Raw genomic sequence first — 23517 nt, 5'->3', positions numbered from 1 at the left:
GTACAATGTATATCTTGAATTATAATACAATATTTTATTCTAGAGGACCACTTTCCTCTTCAGCTCCAAATCTAATAATGCGCATCAGAATTTTCAACACATCAAGCGTCGCATTAGTTCTATGTATAAATTTTCAAATATATCTTTTTATTAAACAAAGAGGTTGATTTACATTTTTCTATAACAAATTATCGTAAATATAAAAACTATTTATATAAAATCATTACATTCGGCCATCCGACTTCGTGCAATCTCCCGATGCACGACTACTCACAAAAACAGTACAAATCAACAATGTATTATTATAAACTCATTACATTCGGTCGATTACAAATAATATATGTATTGATATTGCCGTAGCCTACTTGACATCACTAGTTTCAACAAATATACAACTAAGTAATTAAATCATTGCGTCTTATGGAGCTAGTACAATCATATTATAACAAAATGCGCAATAGATACTAGACTTAACATATAATTTACAAAAAATAATTACTTTTGAGACCAGAAGACTTTTGGAGTTCTCTCAGAAGTTTAACCATATGTACATATAACGAAATTGTAACTTATCGCTGCGTGGAAGAAATACGAGAAAATCTATCAATAAATAAAACATGTTTTGTTAAAATGTTGTCTGTCGGTTTTGTCGGTTTATGTGTCCCTGCGTTTGTCTTTACGCATATCCTGAGATTATGAACACTTTAAACATTTTTAGTAATAAAAGTTGAGCAAGTAAAGAAATATGTAGTATAAAGTTTAGTTTCAACTTAAAGTAACATCAATAATCATACACACAAATATAAATATTATGTTCTAATGTCCACTGGCTACATGTTTGTTTATCTCTACGTATATTGCACTCTTTACGTACATACTATTTAAAGTTTATTTCTTGCTGTTACCTATTATTATCTGTCAGTTCCGTTATTGAACTTTAATTTCACTCTTAAATATATAAAATAACTAGCGGACGCGCGCAGATTCGCTTGCGTATTTAGGGGGTGAATTCCAATAACCCATGAAACATGTGTTCAATGAAATATTTTTAAGAGTCTAAATTTAAAATTTTATAAAAATCAGTGGCGATTTAAAGATTTTTCCATACAAACTTTCAACCCCTTATATGCACCCTTAGGGGGAGAATTCTAGAAAACCATGAAATACGTGTTTAATTAAATACTTTTAAAAATCTAAATTTCAAATTTTATTAAAATCGGTGCCGATTTAATTTTTTTTCCATACAAATTTTGAACCCCTATTTCACCCCTATAGGATTAAAATTTTTCAAAATCCCTTCTTAGTGGATGTCCAGATTACGAAAGTAAACATCTGTCCAAATTTCACTTTTCTACCATCAGCGGGTACGGCTGTGCGTGCGTCTTACCTCAGTCAGTGAGGACAAGTCCTTTTATATATATAGATAAGGATAGCGTATTTATATCTGAAACTCCGCTAAAATTACAAATATCCTACGAAATACTTTATTGTCCATCATCAAATAAAGTGTAGTAAAAGAAAATGCTTCACATAAGAAAATGCACAGCAGGCGGCCTTATCGCTCTAAGCGATCTCTGCCAGGCTACCTTAAGGTGCACTCGGAAGTGTATGTCAATCGGTAGCCTACCGCTGCTTTATATCCTTATACACATACGTAATATATCCTATTATATTGTATAGAATTATTAATTATAATAAAATATAATTTCTAATGTCAACAAATATATATAAATACGGTCACGTTAATTTGTAAAGAAAAGGATACAAAAACTTAAATATGTCTAGGTCTAGGTCTTGGTATAAGGATACCTAGGAAATATTATTAAGCAATTTTAATTAACACAATAGATGTATGTTGATAAGTATGTAAAAACAATCCATAACAGTACGTTCAGAAAAGTAAAAGGATCAACGATATTACAGAGCCAAGTAGTGTGCATCTAGCTGGGCTTATAATGTTTGGATTGAGAACGTTACATTCGATAGGAATACAGCGTCGAGCTATTGGCATCATCAAAAATAAATATATATAATAACAATTTTGCAGTTGAGTTATAACAATTACTTCACATACATACTCATAATAAAATCGTAAGAGGTTCGGTCTTTACTTGAAAAATATTAAAAAAAAAAAAAAAAAAATGTTATTAACCTAATAGAACCCAAAACAATTATTTTTGAATTTTTGTTTATTTGTCCGTTTGTCTGTGCGTTTGTTATCTCAGAATCGACTTAACCGATTTAAATGCGGTTTTCACTATTGGGTTCTGGCAAGCTCCCGAAAACATATAGGGTTTATTTTATTACAATCGGTTCATAAACAAAAAAAATAAAAGTTATGCCAATTTAAAGTATTTAGTTCGACAAATTTGCTAATTGCCGTAACAGTTATTTTATACAAGTGTTTTACTGAACTGACTGAATCTTTAGTTTTCAATTCCTTTATTAATATTTCTATTTCAGGCGGGCGTAGCCCCGGACGGGCCCACTAGTAGTAAATAAATTCTTATGTAATGTAAAGAATAACCTCATGAGAAACACTATAACGATTTTACAAAGTTATTTTTTTATTTTAAAATCATCCAATATGAGAATTCCAATTTTAATTAAGTAGAACAACATGTTCCCTGAACTATTCAAGACCGACCTAAACACAACAATCCCTAACCATGCCACGGAACGACATGCAAGGAGAGTTGGCTGTGGCTGAAATATTCGAAACGATCATCTGTTGAACTATATTTACATAAAATTCATTTAAACCATCAAATATTCTTTGCGTTGTAAAATTTACTCGTTAAAGAACCGATTCCGAAAATTCCTCAAATTTTTGCAATTGAAATTTACTGAATTTAGGTAAAAAAATACATATATATATATCAAGGACGAGTAATTTCGACGGCTAAATCAAATTTTAAAAACTATGATTTATATAAATAAAAAATATTTTTCCGTATTATTTCTTAACGTATACACAATGCTACAAAAACTATTTTTTTAGTCCTATGTAACTTCCCTAGTAATTCCCTAAAAAATATTTCTTTTGAGATACTTTAATTTTTATAAATAAATTTAGAAATCTTTATTGCCCATTTACGCTTAATGACTAGAATTGGTTTATGAATAAAAACGTTATGTTAATATGAAGCACGTTTGTAAGACAAAATTGCTGCAAAATAACTTATTGAATCGGCTAAAAATGTAATTTTCAACGTATAAACATTGTTTCTAAGTCTACGTTGACGATGCGGTCCCAGAACGAAAATACACTAAATTGTGACCACCATGTTGTCATAAGGGGAACAAAATCGCGTTTAAATAACTACGTACGTAGCAGTTATTATTATTTACAGTTACCAGCAAACAAATTGCGATCTTTTACGAGCTACCAATTGTTAAAGTTTCGTAAGAGAGTAAACATCTATCTTCGTGACAAATTTGACTAAGACAAGGTAAGCAACAAACGCGGAACGGCATATTTTAATGCAGTAAAATCTCATCTACAACTAGAGCACTAACGCCTGGATAGTCATCAGATGAATTTTCAAAAGGTAAGTAAACCCCTGGACAGAGGTCCAAGAGAGGTGAAGAGAAACTAACAAGTTTACTAGTCTTAGTTTACATGTCTATTAAATTTATGAGCTTAAGAAATGCAGATATTGACACTTGCTCTATGTGCGTTTCAATTCGCTACCATAAAGAAAATGGCAGAATACATAAATATACATTTTGTACTAAATAATATGTTTTGGAACTGGAGAAAAATATATATAAAGACAATATACTACCTTTTTAAACAGCGTTTAAATAGTGCGATAAAATAGTGAATACGTGTGAATACAAAACCAACGTAAGAAGATAATAATTGCTATAAGGGTCATAATCAGAAAAGTGGACATTTTCGAATTCGTAACGTAACTGATAAGTAACAACACTGATAATGTTTGTTACGAAACTGATGATATAAGGCATTATACACAACAAAGTAAGGATATTATACGAATAAAACTACTGTTGTTTTTATTTAATGAGACACAAATTAAAATTTTAAAGATTCAATCGTTGAATTAACAGATTATAAATGTAAGAAAACATAACAAAGTGACAATATTAACAATATAATAATGCTAGTTCGTAACGTAATAAACTTCTATTTCTAGTTAGAGATCACAAAGTTAATGATAAAATTAAATCCACTTTAAAATATATCAAAATTTGAGTCGTTATCACGGGAATTAAGTTTAATTCTTTGTAAGTGTTTATTCCGCATATCTTCATATTTAATAGTATTGGTTTTTTTAAGACGTTCTCTATATCATTTATGTGTTTCAGCATTTGACATAGGAGCCATGACGCTTACTGAAAATAAAAAAATATTTATCAATAGATATTTAATAATATTTGTTTATTGTTTAGATCTTTAACAACGCTAGTGCAGAACGTATTTGTTTTTAAATAAAAGCTTCACCCACTTGAACTACATATTTATTAATTCACTATCTCCAGAGAAAAAAATAGTAATTACAAAATCACAACTAATTTCAGGAAGAATAAAAAAATATTTTTAACTAAATCGGTTAAGCCGTTTCTGAGATAAGCGTGCACAAACACATTAGACAAACAAGCAAACAGGCAAAAAACTTAAAAATCATTATTTTTGGTTACTTTACGTTATCAAAAGTCACCAATTATTTTTTTCATTTGCCAGCAATTTTTTTTTATATACATATCTTCCGATGGTAACGTAATTATGAACTAGGCTTCATATTTTCTCAGTTTCGTTACGTAACGAAATATAACGCAATTGAGAATAAAGTCTGAGAAATTCTAACCTTTTTAAATATTTGCTCATAAGCCACGTGTTGCATGTGTAAGCACTGAAGTTCTTTTTTGAGATTTTGTGAAAAGAAGCAAATAACATAAACAAGAAAACGAAATTATAGAATACTTACCAAAATAAAAGCCGTTTATAACCCTGAGATGTAATTTTACATATTCCCTCTAAACCATTTGAACCCCTCAACTGCTGCGAGAACACTACTTGTTGTAGCTACGACAGCACTGACTTTTAGAATTATGGTGCCACAATAAAAACTAATATTAAACACCATCCAAAATAATTGCATTCATAATTTAATTGTACGTTACTAGCCCTGAGTAACAAAAAAGATAATATTTTGGGACAAATTTACTTAATTCATATATATTATTTATTAAATAATATATCAATAAAAGTACTTTTGTTTAATATTTTGCATAAAGTAAAGTAATATAAACATATCTGAAATCAAATAAAACCATAAACATTCGTAACAAATCAATTTTTAAAAAGTAAAGTAGTGAATGGGACACGAAAAATTGTATGGAAGCATTTTGAAAAGTTTTTTGCAACTAACAAAAAATACTATTAATAGCTATAATACATTTAAAATATTACAAAAATCTTTAAGTTAATAAGTAAATTTATCGTAAATGGCAAAATATTTAAATTATCTTTAAAATTGTATTTTTAAAACGCATTCCAAGAAGCGGGACAAGAAAAGACACAAAATGTACACTTTTTCTGATTATGACCCATAAATCAAAGCAGACTGGATAACGCTAAAAGACAACAAAGTGAGATGATTCATTAATTGTGACTGTCGTTTCTCTAATTTACACATAATTTGCAACGTCTGTACATATTGTAATTATGCTAATAATAAAATTGTAACGTGTGTATGCTAATAAACTCTTATGTACATAGAAACAAATTTAATTAATTTATTCCAATCACCCCAACCCGATATATAACTATATACTGGAAATAAAAAATGTCGAAACTTGTAGGTGGTACTACACTGGTGGCAGAACCTAATGCTGTGACTTTGTTATCGTGTTTCTATTTATCTTGTTTAATATATTTGTTGCCACAATAATTGATACATAAAAAATATATATCTTTCAATATATAAAATTTTGAACTAGCAGACCAAACTAACACTGTTATGACCTATGATATTTATGACACTGACGGTACCTGATCCTGATCCTGATCCTAATCCTGACCCGATGCCCGAGTGAGACTAATTTTCTACTTTTAATGCATGATATCTGAGATAAATCAATAAATCTTCTGGTTTTTTTACATTTCTAATAGGTTTATCGAGTATCCTAATACAGAAAATAGCTTTTTTCTTTCGTTTTAACCAGATCTAAAAGTAAAGCTAAGGGTAATTTATTACAGAAATATTGATGTATATTTTTTTATTGTCTAGTATTAGCTTTCATTTCTTTGAGAAACTGATCATAATTTCGCTCAAAGCACTTTATTAAACTTTTTGTAGATACGAATTATTTCCTCACAAGACCCATTATAAACAAACGAGCAAAATTTATACACTCATTTACTTATGTAAGCCAATTTTCTATATGTCACACAAACTGCGGAATTACATTTAAATGTGATCTATTAACTTTTATAATACCAGTAACTAAAGTTTAACTTTAATTCTTATCTATTATACAGAAAATTATAAATCTAAACATTGCTTTTGTATACCAGTAAAAAGTTCCTTTGCTTGTCTTTATGTCACCGAAGCGCTTTATCACATCAGATGAACCGCTCATCAGAAGATGTAAATCACTCCTACGGCCGCGAAGATCTCGAAGTTTTGCATTTTCGATAAATTCCTTTTTTTTTTGTTTGTCATTGCCATCATTCCACTGGGTGGTTCCTCTAGGGTGCGTCTCAGCATCCGACTCCATTTCCCTCAAATTAATGCAACAAATGTCATTAAAAACTAATAATTTTAATAAATTAATTGGTGTATTTATAAATTATCAATTCAAAAGCATTCTCTTTTAAATGTCATTCAAAAAATATTTAAAATGGATCGTCAAAATGTCAATAAATAAATCAGAATCAATCAAAAGAAAAAAAAATACTAAAATAATCAATATTAATAAACAAACATAATAATTTAAGCATACATTACTTACAAAGACTACTACACACTATGCCTGACTGCCGCAATCATCAGTCACGAGCAGGCGCTTACTTAATGTTTTACTTTACTACTACGCCCGACATACCGAGGCCACCACCAGCCTCGAGCAAGCAGGCTCTTACTCTAAATACATAATATCAATCATCAATCTTCGGCACGCTGACCGATAATTCATCTACGGTACGCTGACCGTTAATTCATCTATGGTATTCTAACCATTCTTCTGTGGCACGCTGACCACTAATTCATCTATGGTATTCTAACCATTCTTCTGTGGCACGCTGACCACTAATTCATCTATGGTATTCTAACCATTCTTCTGTGGCACGCTGACCACTAATTCATCTATGGTATTCTAACCATTCTTCTGTGGCACGCTGACCACTAATTCATCTATGGTATTCTAACCATTCTTCTGTGGCACGCTGACCACTAATTCATCTATGGTATTCTAACCATTCTTCTGTGGCACGCTGACCACTAATTCATCTATGGTATTCTAACCATTCTTCTGTGGCACGCTGACCACTAATTCATCTATGGTATTCTAACCATTCTTCTGTGGCACGCTGACCACTAATTCATCTATGGTATTCTAACCATTCTTCTGTGGCACGCTGACCACTAATTCATCTATGGTATTCTAACCATTCTTCTGTGGCACGCTGACCACTAATTCATCTACGGCATCCTTAGCCGTGTATCAATCTTTATACTATTCTATAAAATATACTTAATCTTCATACTATTCTAATAAAATATATTTCATCATCACACTATTCTACAAAATATACTTCATCATCACACTATTCTATAAAATATACTTTATCTTCATACTATTCTAATAAAATGCATAATAACTCTTAAAGTGACTAAATTTTCAATCAAAAGCTCTCCGATCAATAATATCTACAAAAGCTAGCAGTGGAAAACTTGATTTCCATGTTTTTGTTGTACGTACCTCACTTTGGGGCTGAATCTGATCCCGCTTCTGAATTGTAAGGAAATCAAACACCTCGAGGCTTTTACAGAACTTATATTTCTTCCAGGGCTAAATAACATTAGGCTTGTACAATTTATATCACAGGACTTTTACAGAACTTATACTTCTTCCAGGGCTAGATACCATTAGGCTTGTACAATGTATATCTTGAATTATAATACAATATTTTATTCTAGAGGACCACTTTCCTCTTCAGCTCCAAATCTAATAATGCGTATCAGAATTTTCAACACATCAAGCGTCGCATTAGTTCTATGTATAAATTTTCAAATATATCTTTTTATTAAACAAAGAGGTTGATTTACATTTTTCTATAACAAATTATCGTAAATATAAAAACTATTTATATAAAATCATTACACGTGTAACATGTACATTTCCTTAATTCTCATACAACGTAGAAACTATTTTATTTGTTTTTTTTCAGTTTCACCCGGTGTCCCTCACAGTGTAGGCTGAGGACGTCTAGTGTTGAGACACTCTCTTCCCACTTTCCGCTGAATACTGGAGGCAGTGCATAGACGTAGAAATAAGGGTCCAGGTAGGCCGTGCCCACCCCAGAATATTCAGATGCCCAACTTAGAAATTTAAAAAAAAATCAAATGTTTGCAGTATCAGTGCTCTATAATATATACGTATTAAATTATGTTTTTTTAACCTTTTATCTCACGGTTGCCTGAATAGAGCATAATTTATTTTAATTTACAATATAAATTATAACTACCCGAAATATAAACACAAAGTTGTTGAAAATAATTCAAGTCAACACATTACTTTAATCTACATTTACTAGGTTTTTTTAGGTTAACAATAAAATTGGCAAAATCTATCGTGGTACTCGAGTAGCTCGTGAAAGAATGTCATTGATAAATTATCTACGGCGGTAAGATCACTAGGGCTTCATCAATTCATGTCGCGGTCAAGCCTATATGGGTAGACAGAATAGAATTGAATTTTGTCGAAGCAATTAATTGAATAAGAAATTGCAATTATTTATATTAAATTCATTAAAAAAAAACTATTGTAGTATAATCTGGGTTTGCTATTTCGTGTAGATGATAGTTGGTTTCAATCTCTATTTCGTTTTTTTTTATGTGGCTAGATAAAATGCAAAGTAAAGATATAATGAAAAATTTTGAAAGAATAAGCGAAATAATTTAACCGTAGTGACATTTTCCTAGGTACTCCCCTCTGATATAGCACAGGTGGCAGAGTTCCCTTGGGAATCTAGTGTTAAGATACTATTTCCCCATTAAAACTCTCCCGGTCCCCACTTTCTGTCGAATTCTGGAGACATAGGATATTGAGTGGCCGAACTCGATGCTGCGCTTTACCTGGTTACTATAGCAAAAAAACGAAAATATTAAACAATTCATTTCTTCGAGTGAGAATCGAACCCCCAAAGTGTCGCTTATCACGCACGCTTGTCCTTAATCTGACCTCAGAAATAGTTGGTAGAGGGACAATATCCAATGGAACCTCTCGGTAGTATTGACCGTATTTCACTTGTCCCATTTGATAATAGCGTGGCGCGTCGGTAAGTACCGCCTTCTAAAAGGTATTGTGTATTTGTTATTGGAACGGATAGAGTACCTATAGCAATTAGTCTTTAGACCACCCTTGTTTATATGTAATCTGACAAACGATAATTGTAGGTTCTATTCCTATTTAAGGATATGTTTATATTTAAAACTAGCGGCCCGCTCGCGGTTTCACCCGCGTGAACTATGTTATTATTAATTTCTGTCTCCATGACTACGTCCTAGTGACGTCTATGCAAAATTTGAGGCTCCTAGCATTTGTAGTAACGAAGTTTCATACAAAATTACAACCCCAAAAACAACCTCTTGGAAGTCGAATATTGCAAATTCCCGTCTTAGCGAGCACCTACGACCTATAAATGACTACTATGCAAAATTTGAGATTCCTAGCACTTGTAGTTTCTGAGATTTCGTGATGAGTGAGTGACCTTTCGATTTTATATATATAGATATAGATGCTTTATTATGAATGTAGGTTAGTTTTAATAATGTTCTTTATTTCCGCAACATGAGAAGCCTATTCAATTTTTAAGTAGGCCTTGTCTTTTTATATGTTAGGTATTTGATTGTATGCATAAATAAATAAATATTAAATATCTAATTTAGTAAAAAAATTAAATATAATAATGAATATCTTTTTCATCAGAGCAGGGGCACAAAAGCGTGACTGTGAACGGAACAGGTTTTGGGTTCGATTCCGCTTGGGGAAATTAAATATTAACTATTATCATTTTTTCGCTCTGATGTCGAGGCAAAGCACGGTGTTGAGTTCCACTCATAAGAAATATACGTTGTCTTAATGTTCCCAGGTTCCCTCTGCTTACATGGGGATATGAGAAATTAAAAATAAAAATAAAAAAAGTCTTATATATACAAATAGAACAAAGATAGATATATCCAAATACAAAACCAAATTATAGTCATACAAATATTACAATCAAGTAAATTTGACTAAATATATCTAAAACGTATATCAGTGACAATGACCCATTCACCATATAATACCGCAAACCGGATCCAGGACATGGAGGTGAGCGGCTCTTGCAATTTCTCCACGTACCGCTTAGCTTCTCGATTTCCTTGGAAAATGTTGCGTTATTCTTCGTCATGTCTAACGTCATTCGTTGATTAATTTTTGTTTTGTATTTAATAAAATTTATTTATATTTTAAAATAAAAAAAAATAAGAATATAAAGATATACAAATAACAATATATAGAGATAAAAATTTAAAAATTACTTATTGCTTGCAAAAAAATGTATGCGGGTAATTATAATTTTATAAGCCTTGAAATAATTTTCATAGAAAAAAAACATACATTTTTCACATAGTTTATAAGTATAACAAATAAAAGAAAATGTGTACTAATTTTACTATCGCAAAGGTAATTTAGGCCAGTCGTGGCGCAAAGGCTCAAGCATGTGACTGTCAATGCGACAGGTTGTGAGTTCGATTCCCACTCAATGAATGATATATTTAATATTTTCATTTCTTCTCTCTGACGAAACAAAACGAAGCGTTAAGTTCCGCCACTCAATACGCAATGCCTCCAGAATTCGTTGGAAAGTGGGGAGCGGAGAGTCTTAACACTAGGTTCCCTTTGGTTCCTTACAAACAATAAAACATTTGAATACTTAAATATTTATTACTTTGCAAGGGTAATTAACCGCCATTCAGTTCTTTGAAGTAAGTATATTTAATATTGTATAATAGTTTTATTGTGTAACATTAACGAGGGCAAGGATAAAATTACCGCAATTATAATGCGTGTAAAATTATTATAAAAGGATGGCAAATTTGCAATGTAATTATTGGTTTTATATTATATGTAGGCCGTTGTGCCTGCAAATATTATGATGGTTCTAGGTTCGATGCCCATTCGGGGGATTGACTTATTTTCATTCTCTAACTCTGGTGCGCGGCATGTTCAAAAATTGAGCGGCATGTGGAGAGCGAACGGAGTGTCTTATCACTAGGTTCCCTCTACCCAGCCATTGTATGCAGGATACAGCGTAAAGTACGTACTACACTATATACCTACACTTCTTAGAAATGCATACATAAACGAAAATTTAAGAGAATTCATACACAAAACATAGCTTTTATTATGCATAATTTCTTTACATAAAATTTAATATTCCATATCTCACTTTTAAACGGAATTTCATAAATCCTTTGTTGTCATACTTCTCGGTCATAGCCATTTACAATCCAAATTTCCGCCCGTCCAGTGGTCTGTACTGCACCTGACAGGCAGATCAGCGACCTGTGGCACTACATACCTTTGAGAGTACTAAAACCGGAATATTACAACTCTATTTTACTGAAAAATAAACTTACATATAGTTTTCTGGTCGCGCCGCATAGACATAAGCGTGTGACTCTAAACGGGAAAGATTGTGGGTTCGATTCCCACTTTAGGAATATTAATATTTTCATTTCTTCGCTCTGGTGTAGAGGCAAAACGTGGCGTTCGCGGTTCTGCCACTATAAACGCAGTGCTTCCAGAATTCACCGAAAAGTGGAGAGCGGAGTGTCTTAACAATAATTTTACTCTGCCAGCTGTATGGGGGATATGAAAAAAAATAATTATATTACAAAACATAGGAAAATCTAAAAATATAACGACAAAAATAAATCCTTACAGTATAATATATTTCAGGTATATTTTATCGAAATCTCCAAGGAACAGGGATTCGCGTGGGTTTGCGATTTTCTCAACGAAATAATTTTTCAAGATAAAAACGTGGCAAAAGGTTTAGCCGTAAAATTGTTCATCTTGTGAAGCATAACGCTAAATTAACTCTTTTGATATTAAATACATTACTTGTTATTAATTTTGTAAGCTTTGTAAAAGCTTTTATATAAGAGATTTAATTTCAGTTCAAAAAATAAGCGATTATTTTTGCTAGACACATAAATAGAATTCGTAAATTAACTAATGTAGGCCGTCATGGCGCAGCTGCTAAGTACTATAAGTCCGATTGTAGGTTCGATCCCCATTCCTTTTCTTCCTACTAGTAACAAAATAATTATTATAATGCTAATTTATAATTAGCGGAGAGTAGGGAACGGAGTGTCTTAACGCTAACTTCTAGATATATGCGGAGTACATTGTGAAGCTAAAAAGTTTAAAATAAAGCACAGCTTTTAAAATCTATATATATATACACTTCAATATATTACACTTCAAAACAACAACCCAAAACACTAGAAAAGCTATATTTTTTAATCTTATTTCCAAACAACCGGTCCGGTCACTTTCCATGTCACCTAACATCACTGAATGAGTCACTTGTGAATTTTTTTTTATAATTCGGGTGCTTTCTCCCACACCTGCCGATCACGGATACCACTTTCCACTGGAAATGGGAGCAACGTTTCGCATGGCCTTGTTCCACCGCGAGCTCTGGCCAGTCTTCGTCAGCCTGTTGGACGGATATACCGTGTTGGCAGAGCTCGTGGTCGGCGCGAAAATAAACGCGAGTGTTGTGCTGTGCTGTGAAAATTGTTTTGGATATCAACAAATCTGGAGCCTAACGTCTTTTTCCTAAGGTTTGTGCTTAAAATGTTATTTATTTTATTCTATATTCATATGAATATTGTAGGAGATTTCGCTGTAAGTAAAAAAATGTGAAAGTCCAACGAGATATGTTAGTTTTTTTTCGCAATGGTCACGCCAGCTGCCTTGATTGTGTAGTATGATTTATGGCGTTACTTTATAACGTGTATTTTATTAATGTACGGCTGAGGCGACGTTTTCGATACTTTCTTATTAGAAAACTTTCTCATATTTGCCTGTGATGATATTACAGGTCCATTTATCGTTTAGTTTCTAAAAATCTCTATATGGAAGTAAAAGCAAGGTAACATATTCGAATTTAGTAAGAGGATTTTTGTTTAAACGTACACAATATTTTTTTTTATTTTGGAAATATAGCGACTAATAATGTCATTAATTTAAATCCCTGTAGCTCTATCTTGGAATAAAAAAATAATTAAACGTATATTTAGATAAATATTTTCCCTTCAAGTTTCAAACAAAGGTATATGCTTTTAACTGAGCCCTTTATTCAATACTTGGAGCCTGACAAAGGATAAATAATTTCTGCTTACCCTTTTATATTGTTTTTTCATATACTCTACATATTTCCCCCCTTTTTTTAATGGATACTAATACTGGAGACTTCAGTCAATCAGGATAAAAATAAGGATATAGACGAGTTGAATATCAACATTACTTGAAAGTATGCAATTTACTATTGAAAGTCAAGTACATAAAGTAAATAAATATAAGTACTGTTTAAGCAGGTTTTAGTTTGCCCTATAATTACTTGGTGGCGTGTCCACAACGAAGGTCAAGAAATATAAGCATTGTAATATTATAGTATATAATATTCACAATTGAAATATTTTTTTATAATTTATATTTGCAAGCAACGATCAAATAGCTAAAATCGTTATTGGGAAAAAAAACAAATGTTTTATTTCTTTTTATAAATAATAAAAGATCAACCACAAAATATTCTGTTTTCATTTATAATATTCATTTTTCAAAATCAGCTTCACGCTGTATCCCGCATTCAGCAGGTTAGGCAGAGGGAACCTAGTGTTAAGACACTCTGTCCCCCACTTTCTGCCTAATTCTGGAGGCATTGCGTGTTGAGTGGCAGAACTCAACGCCGCGTTTTGCCTCGACACCAGAGCGAAGAAATGGAAATATAAACGTAAATAAATATTTCAATTCCTCGAGTGGGATCGAACCCACAACCGTCGCGTTGCAGTCATACCCTTGTACCGCTGCGCCACGACGACCTCAATATTTATTTTTTCATATTAATTTTTCTTTAATATTGTCTTCTATCATTCTAAATATGCTTAACCTTCCTTACAGCCAAAAAGTTACGACGACAAAATTAAACGATAAAATGACATTACAAACTAACTGACATTAAACCAATGACTAATGCGACTTAAGATAGGCGGATAGCTTTAATCGAGAGAAGATCTACAGTAAATCAAACTAAGTAATCTTCCAATTAGGTTGTTAATCCTGATATTACTTAACTTAGCTTTGACGTAACTTAATGCTTTTCTAATTTATGTTTAATTATACAATATTTATTAATAGTTGTATAACTTGTATATCACGTAATTAAGGGGATTTGGGATAAAACGAAGATTGTAGATTCAAATTCCAAGTATGGGGGATGTATATTATAAAATATAAATGATATAAATCATAGAAGATATATATATATATATAATTCATTAATAAAATATGAAAAGACAAGGCTCACTAATTTTAGTTTTGTATAGGTAAAATACATTGAAGGAACATTTTGACTAAATATTGAATACAAGTTAAATTTACCAGTTGAGTAACTGGGTAACTGAAATGCAAATCCGTAGCTACAATAAAGCTCGGATGGTTCTAGCTTCTAAATATCAGATAAACCCCACTACCACATATCTCCAATCCAAAATTTACAAGCATCTGTTTTGTATTGATCGTACTACACAGATGCTAATGGACCATAGAATATGTTAATGTATTAATATTTTAGTATTGATATATGTAAATAAATTTCCTTATATAGTTCCTATAATATTTATGTATATTTATGTTTATTTCATAGTTATTTAAATAAAAATGTGCGTTTCCACATTATTGTCTTAATGGGAACGCAGTGTCCTAACACTAGGTTCTCCTCCTTCTCCTTTGCCGCACGGTAGGCAAATGTGTTCAAGATATAGCGTAAAGCTAAAAATAATAATATATATATTACATTAAAAAATATCTGAATAAAAAAACTTTGGTAATTATTTATATAATTTACTTTTTATAAAAAAATAATTATAAACTATATAGTTTTTTTTTTCGTTTATTACTTATTTTTCATATTTGCTTATTTATTTTTTGTATAAATATATATTGTATAATTAAACAATTAAATTATTTTTTTAACTTGCCAAATATAAAATACCTAGCAAATTATACATAACAACCTTATTTCGATCACAATATTATACAGAAATCCATTGAGTAATTTCTTTAGAAGATAATCCAAAAGCATTGCGAAAGGATCTACAGAAAGGACAAAGGATCGTTCCAAAGAATTTATCCCTTAGGAAATTGCTAATTACATTGAATTCGGGACACGTCATACCTTTGTAAACAACTTTTCGTAATAAGTTTTTCTTAATTAATGGCCGACATTTTATTATTTATGGCTGGAAGAAAGTTATTTTATGCGGAGCATTCGTTATTTTTACTTAAAATTGAAAAGGCTCATATTTTTTTGTTAATATTGATATATTAGGTTAACATCTTTGTTGCGTGAGATGAGGAAAATTTTAATGTTTTGAGGTATAATGAAATATTGAAATTTAACTGTCCAAGGCTGTTATAGAAATTGTAATTGATATATCATTCTCCCCAGTTTACAAATTGACTATGCTTAATTAATTCACCTTCATTTATCATGATTATTATTTTATCTCCTCACAGGCAACCACTTAGTGCTTGCCTTTCTTCAGGGACAGAGTACCCTCTTCCCTACCCAACTGGTGTCGCTGTTAAATAAGGGCTAACAGCATTAACCTCATGTTCTAATTAATAAAAGAACCTTTTATGCTGCATTTTTTGATTAATCTAGACTTTAGCATATCTTTCATACAATACTTTTCTATTTCCTCGTCTAAAAAAAGAATTATGAGTTCATTCTCAACAAATATTTAATCAGAAAATCTTTATAAAATTTTTATTTAGTCTTGCTATTAGACGTCTAGATAATTCTATATTTAGATGACCTGGATCATTCGATAATTTAAATTTATAAAAATGAAATCAGGAATGAGATGAGAAATTGTGCCTTTGTAAGATAGAACGACGTAATAAGTCATATTCTGGCAACATTGTTATCTCTTTATATACAGAATAAATCTCTAAAGAATACTTCTATTGCGATACGCTTGCAGAGATTTATTATATATTTATTAAAGCGAATAAGCCCAATATGCTTACATTCGATATTGGTTCTTTTTAAAAGCTTTTATTTTTTTCCTTTCACGATATAAAACGATATTCTGTTTAGTTATTATATTCTTTCGAGATAATCCAAATAATGAGAATTCGAGGCCTTCGTGGTTGTGGGTTCGATCCTCACTCGAGGAGAGGCCTTCAAAAATTTGATAGAAAGTGGGGAACGCAGTGTCTTAACTCTAGATTCATCCTGCCTACCATGCTGCAAGCAGGGTACAACGTAAAGCTGATTTAATTATTTTCTTTCTTTACTTACATATCTCTAGTATTATTTAGCATTAAACTTGACTTCTTAGTGATTTTGAATACATTTATTCCAGAAATATACATATAACAATATCAATAAAAATATACTCATTAAAATTAAAATATACTTTTCTAGACGAAATAAATATATGTATTTTTATATCAAACTAAGAATATTTCACTTGTCTGAATAAAATGACTGATAATAAATGGTTCCATATTTCCTTTTTGGTAGACAAAGATAGATTGAGGGTACTAGAGTCAGCTCTCGGCACTCATTACCAGTTCCAGTAAGTAAATGTTCTCCAAGAAAAATTACGGAACGAAAACAAAAACCACTCAGAGCAACCAAAGGCTGTTGACTTTGTCGATCAACTCAAACTGTTTTACTTTCAATTGAATTTGAATTCACTTAATCGCGTTTATATTTTTTTATTTTCGTTAAGTGGAAAATATCGAATTGTATTCAGAATATTTTTTTTAGAAATGTATTAAAAATTGAACATAGCTGGATTTGAACCCGCTTCTCTTGGAATCCGTCTAAGCGCTCTGAGCACTAAGTCGTACGCTCTCATCTCCCTCCCTACAAACACAAACAACATAAATAAATTGCAACAAGTGAATAAGAATTTCTACGCAGTTTAACAAGAACGTATGACTTAGTGGTCGAAGTGCTTGGACGGCTTCCAAGAGGCGCGGATTCTAAAAAACCAAATTAAATACTATCTTTAAATTTAAAGATAGTATTTAATTTGGTTTCATTAAAATCATTACTAAAATTATCAATCCACCTATCAAGAACATATGTAAGTAGAAAGTATGTTAAATAAAAAAAAACAAACGTTTTACCGTTTTTAACCGACTTCTGTAAGAAAAGGAGGTTATCAATTCGACTGTATTTTTTTATTAATAACGAACGACATTTTTATTAATAATCCTAACTAAGATTGAGCTTAAATAAAAATAGTCGAATTTTTGCGCTTGATCTTTTGCCTCTACACGAATTTTCAATTCAGCTTTTTAAATTTCAAAAGTAGACTATTTAAATAGTGAAAAGTGAATAACAGAAAGCTAAGTATACAGAAGTTTCCTTATTGCGCTATTTCATGGCAGAGATTTGAAATTGTTTCATATTTTTCTGTTTGAAGAATATTTATGGCTTTTTTAAAAAGGAATTTTATATTAAATTTATCTGTTTTTATATTAAATTATTCTGTTAGTGGTGGGACAATGGGAGATGTGTGTACGATTCTCACTCGGGAAAATGAATTATTACTTATTAATATTTCCATTTCTTCGTTCTGGTAAGACAAAGCGCGGGAACGATTTTCGCCACCCACACGTAGTCTCGAGAATTCGATGGATAATGGAGAACGGAGTGTCTTACCACTAGGTTCTCTCTCACCTATATGCGGTATACAGCGTGAAGTTCATAAAAAATAATAAAAATTACAGTTAACTAAATTATAAGTGCTTCTACACGTGTTGATAGTTTTACTTTATTTATTATTTTCGTTCGACGCGTGTACGTAATTCAAGTTCGTATGCATTTACAGTGAAGCCCTCTTTTTGCTCTCTATTGATAAATACTCCAATAGCCAATGCGAGAGCTAGCTCAAAGCTTTTACGAGGGTTTTTTCGTTGAATTTTTAAAACTGGATTGAGTGTATGGGTAAACTGAAAACACGAGTAAATAATCTAACAAAACTCACTCAAACTGAATATGTTGAACTGTGTAAGAAAAAAATATTAAAAACTTAAGTAAAATAAATTTTAAGTTGTTCTACATGTTTCATTTAAATATATTCAGTTATTGTATTCGCTTTTCTTTAAATGACATGAATTAAAAATCCTTCCAACTGCTTGGCAGGGGAAGGTCTCCTGCCAAGTAAATATTTTTCTTTTAATTATTCTTCTTATTCAATATAATAGATAAATTAATTTTCTATCGAATTATTAAACAAATAGCTTTAAAAATATTAAAGTCGCGCGACTTTACGTACAATTCTCATTTATTTCGACAAAGTTTTATCAAATCAATTTTTCATTCCAAAGACTACGTTCGGGGAAAGTTTGCGGTAACTTGCAGGCGTTCAATTAAGTGCTTGTTCTAGTTTGAAAATAAATTAGCAAATTGAATTGAAAATCTTTTTTCTTATTTCTAATCAGTGTAATGCAGTTTATAAGCAATTACTTTGATTAAAAGTTTTTTTTTATAGTGGCAAACTTAATCAGCTGCCAAGTTACTATTTAAAAGATTTATTTAGTAGAAAATTAGATTTTTTTTGTCATGCTGCACCTCTATTGGTTATGTTAACTATCATTTGACACGTTTAGTCAAAAGAATGTCAGAACTGTACCATATAGGCGTCAATTTAGTCTTGAAATTAATATAGTAAAAATATAATTTATTATTTAATAAAATATAATATTAGAATGAAGAATGTCAGCTCTACGCTGTATCCCGCATACAGCAGGATAGGCAAAGGGAACCTAGTGGTAAGATACTCCGTTCCCCACTTTCTGCCGGATTCTGGAGGCATTGCGTATTGAGTTGCAGAACTTAAGAAGAAGAGCGAATTAATGGAAATATATACGTAAATAAATATTTCAATGAAATGAAGAAAGCAAATTCATATACTCTTTTGAAACAATTGTTTTAATTTTAAAATACCTCTAAACTTGCATTGGACGTTCAACATACGTAATAGCGTGGTGTAAGAAGACCTGACTCAGACTGGGTTGTGTTGTTAGTGACACACTAAAGTATTGCAAATTGAAAGTATTTAGTAGATACGTGGTATTGCGTAATATTTAATCTTGAAATTCATCTTTACAACCAGCCATTTCTTTATTTTGGAATTGCTTGCCTTGGCTTATTCATAATTTATTGTTCTTTTAAATTCAATCGTAGAAATCAAGTAAAACCATATTGAAAAATATTTGTTATGTAAATCACTATGGCTATGGCGGCTGCAATAGCATGCAAATACCTATTTTTTTATTTACTGCTGCTATTTTCTTTTTGTACAGAAAATAATATTGAAAATGCCTTATAATAAGGAAAATTCAATTAGCATAGGTTTGAGGAATATTCTTCAGAATCAAAATCAATTTACATGTTAACTTGACTTCACGAAACACTACAATTATCATCTTCTAAAGTAGTTTTCAATGTATTTGAGCTTTGCAAAGTTTTCAAATACTAAGAAATAATAAATGAACAGTACACAAGGCACACGTTTCGTCGAAGTCTAAACAATCTATATCACAATGCACTGCCTATTCGATTTAGTGGCATGTAGCTGATAGAGTTCGTGTATTGTTTTAAACGTTTCTTAAGTTTATAATAAGTAAGATTTTTAATCTTAAGAGATTTTTTTTAACTTATTCGGACAATGTTTTACGGTGATATAATTAATTTAGTGTTTTTATAAAAAGTTAAGAAAAACATTACATTTTTCAAAAAAATATAATATATTATATATTAAAACCAGATTTAAATATCGAAATATTAAATATATCTGTAATAAGGATGACGGTTCCAAGACAAATCCTCGCCAGATTAATAATGGTAAGCTCATTTGATCACCAAATGCTGTATAGATACAGATCTCACCATCTATATACCCTAATACTATAGCAATAAAGACCATATTGCAATAAAAATACATAAAATGGCCACTCGTGATAGCATAATATCACGTTGATAAATGGAATTGTGGCTTCGAACGACGTGCGATTTACTCTGGAATTTCTGGAAATGAAGTAATTAAACATTTAGAAGGAATCCAGATACTAATGGCACTCATTTAACGTATATTCTATTCGTATCCACTTGGGTATCATGGCACTGTCATTAAACGCAGTAATGATTATAGGAAAATATGCACATTTATTTTTTCTTTTCGTTTCTCGAACTGGCATTAATGAAAATTTGTTTTTCTTTTTTAATTTTAATTAATGCTGTCAATTATAAGTATAAGTTTTAATAATATGTTTTTTTTATAAATCTAACTAAGAAGATAAATATAGTTTATGATTATTTATTTGTAAATATATCTTTTTAAAATGGAAGGCATAAAACAAATGTAACTTGTCTAAAATAAAAAAAAATAGAATTTGTAATTTTTTTTGGTGTTCCAAATATAAAACCATTCATAGTAAAATCGTTACTTCTGCCAATATGTTTGACGTTTATATGTATGTGGATTCTTTTATTATCCATTGATATTCCATTGAATTGTATAAAATAAGAATAAATAAAAAATAGTAAGTCGTTTCACTATTACCACTGCTATAGAATATTACATTTTCTTTGTTACAGCTTTCACAGAGAGTACCTCTTGTCCCAGAAACGGTTACAATGCACAATTGCACATTTATATACAAATATATATTTTATTTTTTTTATTTTATTTAGAACAACCTAGTGTTAATTCCGTTTCCAGTAGGCCACTTCCATTCCAAACTTTCCACCGAATTTTTAAATGAAAAAATAAAACCTTTCCTCGAGTGGGAATCGAACCCATGTCGCATTTAGTCATACGCTTGTTCCTAGCACCACAACTGGTTTCATATAGATATATCTATATAAATACATGTATATATAAATACACATATATCAATTATAATGAAGCCAATTACTCTATACGGATTAAACTAAACTCGTATTAAATAATTGCGGTGCAATAAGTAAATTGAACATAAAGTATATGACATCAAATCTGTTAATTAATTAAATAAATGCAACTGCAGCTTCACGCTGTATCCCGCACTCATAAGTTTTCGCGTGTTTAGTAGCGGAACTTAACGCCGCGCTTTTCCCCTTTTTTGTGCCCCTGTGTTACGACTGGTATCATTAATTCACTTTTATAATATTAATATATTTTATATATATATATATATATATGTATAAATTAACTTAGTATAGAATATCATAGAGACATTATCAACGACCTGAATATAAAGAGACACGTGGCGTGGGAATCGGTATATAAGACTTGCATTGTTCGTGTTGTCTTGTACCAGCATTGTTATCTTTGATACGCCCACGATTTGTCACATCCGTTATAGATAAATGGGATTTGAGTTATTTTATTTTTAGATTTAGTTCAATTTTCAATTCTATGCTATTATTTATTCTATATTTTAGGCTATACGTGGGTATAGGATAGGGCCACGTAAAAACTAAAGAGAAACTAAAAAACTAAAAAGATAATATTACTATTTTTTTCTTTTTTTACTCGATTGTATAACTAATGTTCTTATAATTAAAACAAAAAGCATTTTCAAGTTTGGCTAATGCTTAACGAGGCCTATCTGTTTATTTAACTAAGCTTTTGAGATCTTGTCCGGTGAGAAAGGGTCTCACGAAACGGCCCTACTTAATATTCCTTTGTTCTAAGTTTATATACTTTGCACAATATTGGGACGTGAGAGAAATAATTAATTAGGTTGTATAATTATTAAAAGTTTTTATAACGTGTATAGTATATTGATATAAAATGAATATATATTAGAGCTATATAGACATATCTCACAGTTGCAGCCATACATATGTATATCAATTACTTATTTACCTGATATTAAACCGATACAAATAAATAAATTATACAATTTAATTGCAATTATACACTAATTGACATATCTGAGTGCGACTGCTAAATCAACACCAATGTATTGATAAGAAATAACAAGATCTTCGACCTCGTCAGAGTGCAATTGGAGCTTTCGTTAGTACCTTCATTGCTGCTAACAAGAACAAGAGTTTTCGTAGTATTTCCTTATACAGGTATTTTAATACCAGCTTCATGCTATATCCCAGCAGGGTAGGCAGAGGGAACCTAGTGTTAAGACACTCCGTTCCTGACTTTTCACCAATTTTTCGAGGCATTATTCAGTGGCGGAACTTAACGCCAGGCTTTTGCCTTGTTGCCAGAGCAAAAATATGAAAAAAATATTAAATAATAATTAATTCCCTCGTGTAAGGATCGAACCCACATCCATTGCGTTACAGTCAAACTCTTGTGCCCCTGGGCCACGGTGCCTTTAGGTATTTTACCAGAATATATATTTATATAAAGTAAAGCAAAATAAGGAACTATCTAATGGAATTAGTACAAAACTGAATCGCGTGTTTCTAGTCTATTGAAACCTGATGAAATCGGTCAAGGTAGAGATATCTATTATAGGTTTTTTTTTTTTGAAAAAAGAAATATTGTTTTAAACAGATTTTATTATTAATATTTCATAGGTTAAAGTACTATTTTGTACGGTGGAAAATGGGGAACGGAAGTGTCTCAACGGGAACTGAGTGTCTTAGCACAAGTTTAGCAAGTACTTTTAATCATGAAAAACAAGTAAGAGCTTATCCTAACACACTGTGAATTCTTTTTAGTTAAATTAGATTAAATTAAATTTAGTTATACAGTTAGTTATACGATATTGAGTTCTCGAATCATATCCAAAATCGGATTAAAAATAAAAGACAGCGTGTATTGACAGCGTGATAGCCTAGTGTGTGCGGGATAAAACGTGAAGCTTAATTTAGAACATCTGCTTACATTTCATCCTAGTCCTACTGGGCTATGACAATATGTATAATTGTATAAGTTGTCATAATAAGAGCTTTTTCTCTACTTTTAAGCTCCCTGAAAAAATAAAAAATATAATAAATATAGAAAACAACAG

General features: G+C 31.0%; 1 protein-coding gene across 2 annotated transcripts in view; it reads left to right on the top strand.

The window, feature by feature from the left end:
- The first annotated feature begins 12948 nt into the window (after positions 1 to 12948).
- Positions 12949 to 23517, top strand: part of LOC146536662 (uncharacterized) — a 58333-nt gene continuing 47764 nt past the window's right edge. For both annotated transcript variants that reach the window (XM_085189183.1, XM_085189182.1), the window contains exon 1: positions 12949 to 13088. The gene's annotated coding sequence lies outside the window, so the exon portion shown is untranslated. The remainder of the gene's footprint in view (positions 13089 to 23517) is intronic.

The sequence above is a fragment of the Heliconius melpomene genome, chromosome 8 (genome assembly GCF_056956725.1).
Source record: "Heliconius melpomene rosina isolate 202511_hmr_F chromosome 8, ASM5695672v1, whole genome shotgun sequence".
NCBI classification, from domain to species: Eukaryota; Metazoa; Arthropoda; class Insecta; order Lepidoptera; family Nymphalidae; genus Heliconius; species Heliconius melpomene.
The sequence above is the reverse complement of the archived record's forward strand: the minus strand, read 5'-3'. Positions and strand labels throughout refer to the sequence as shown.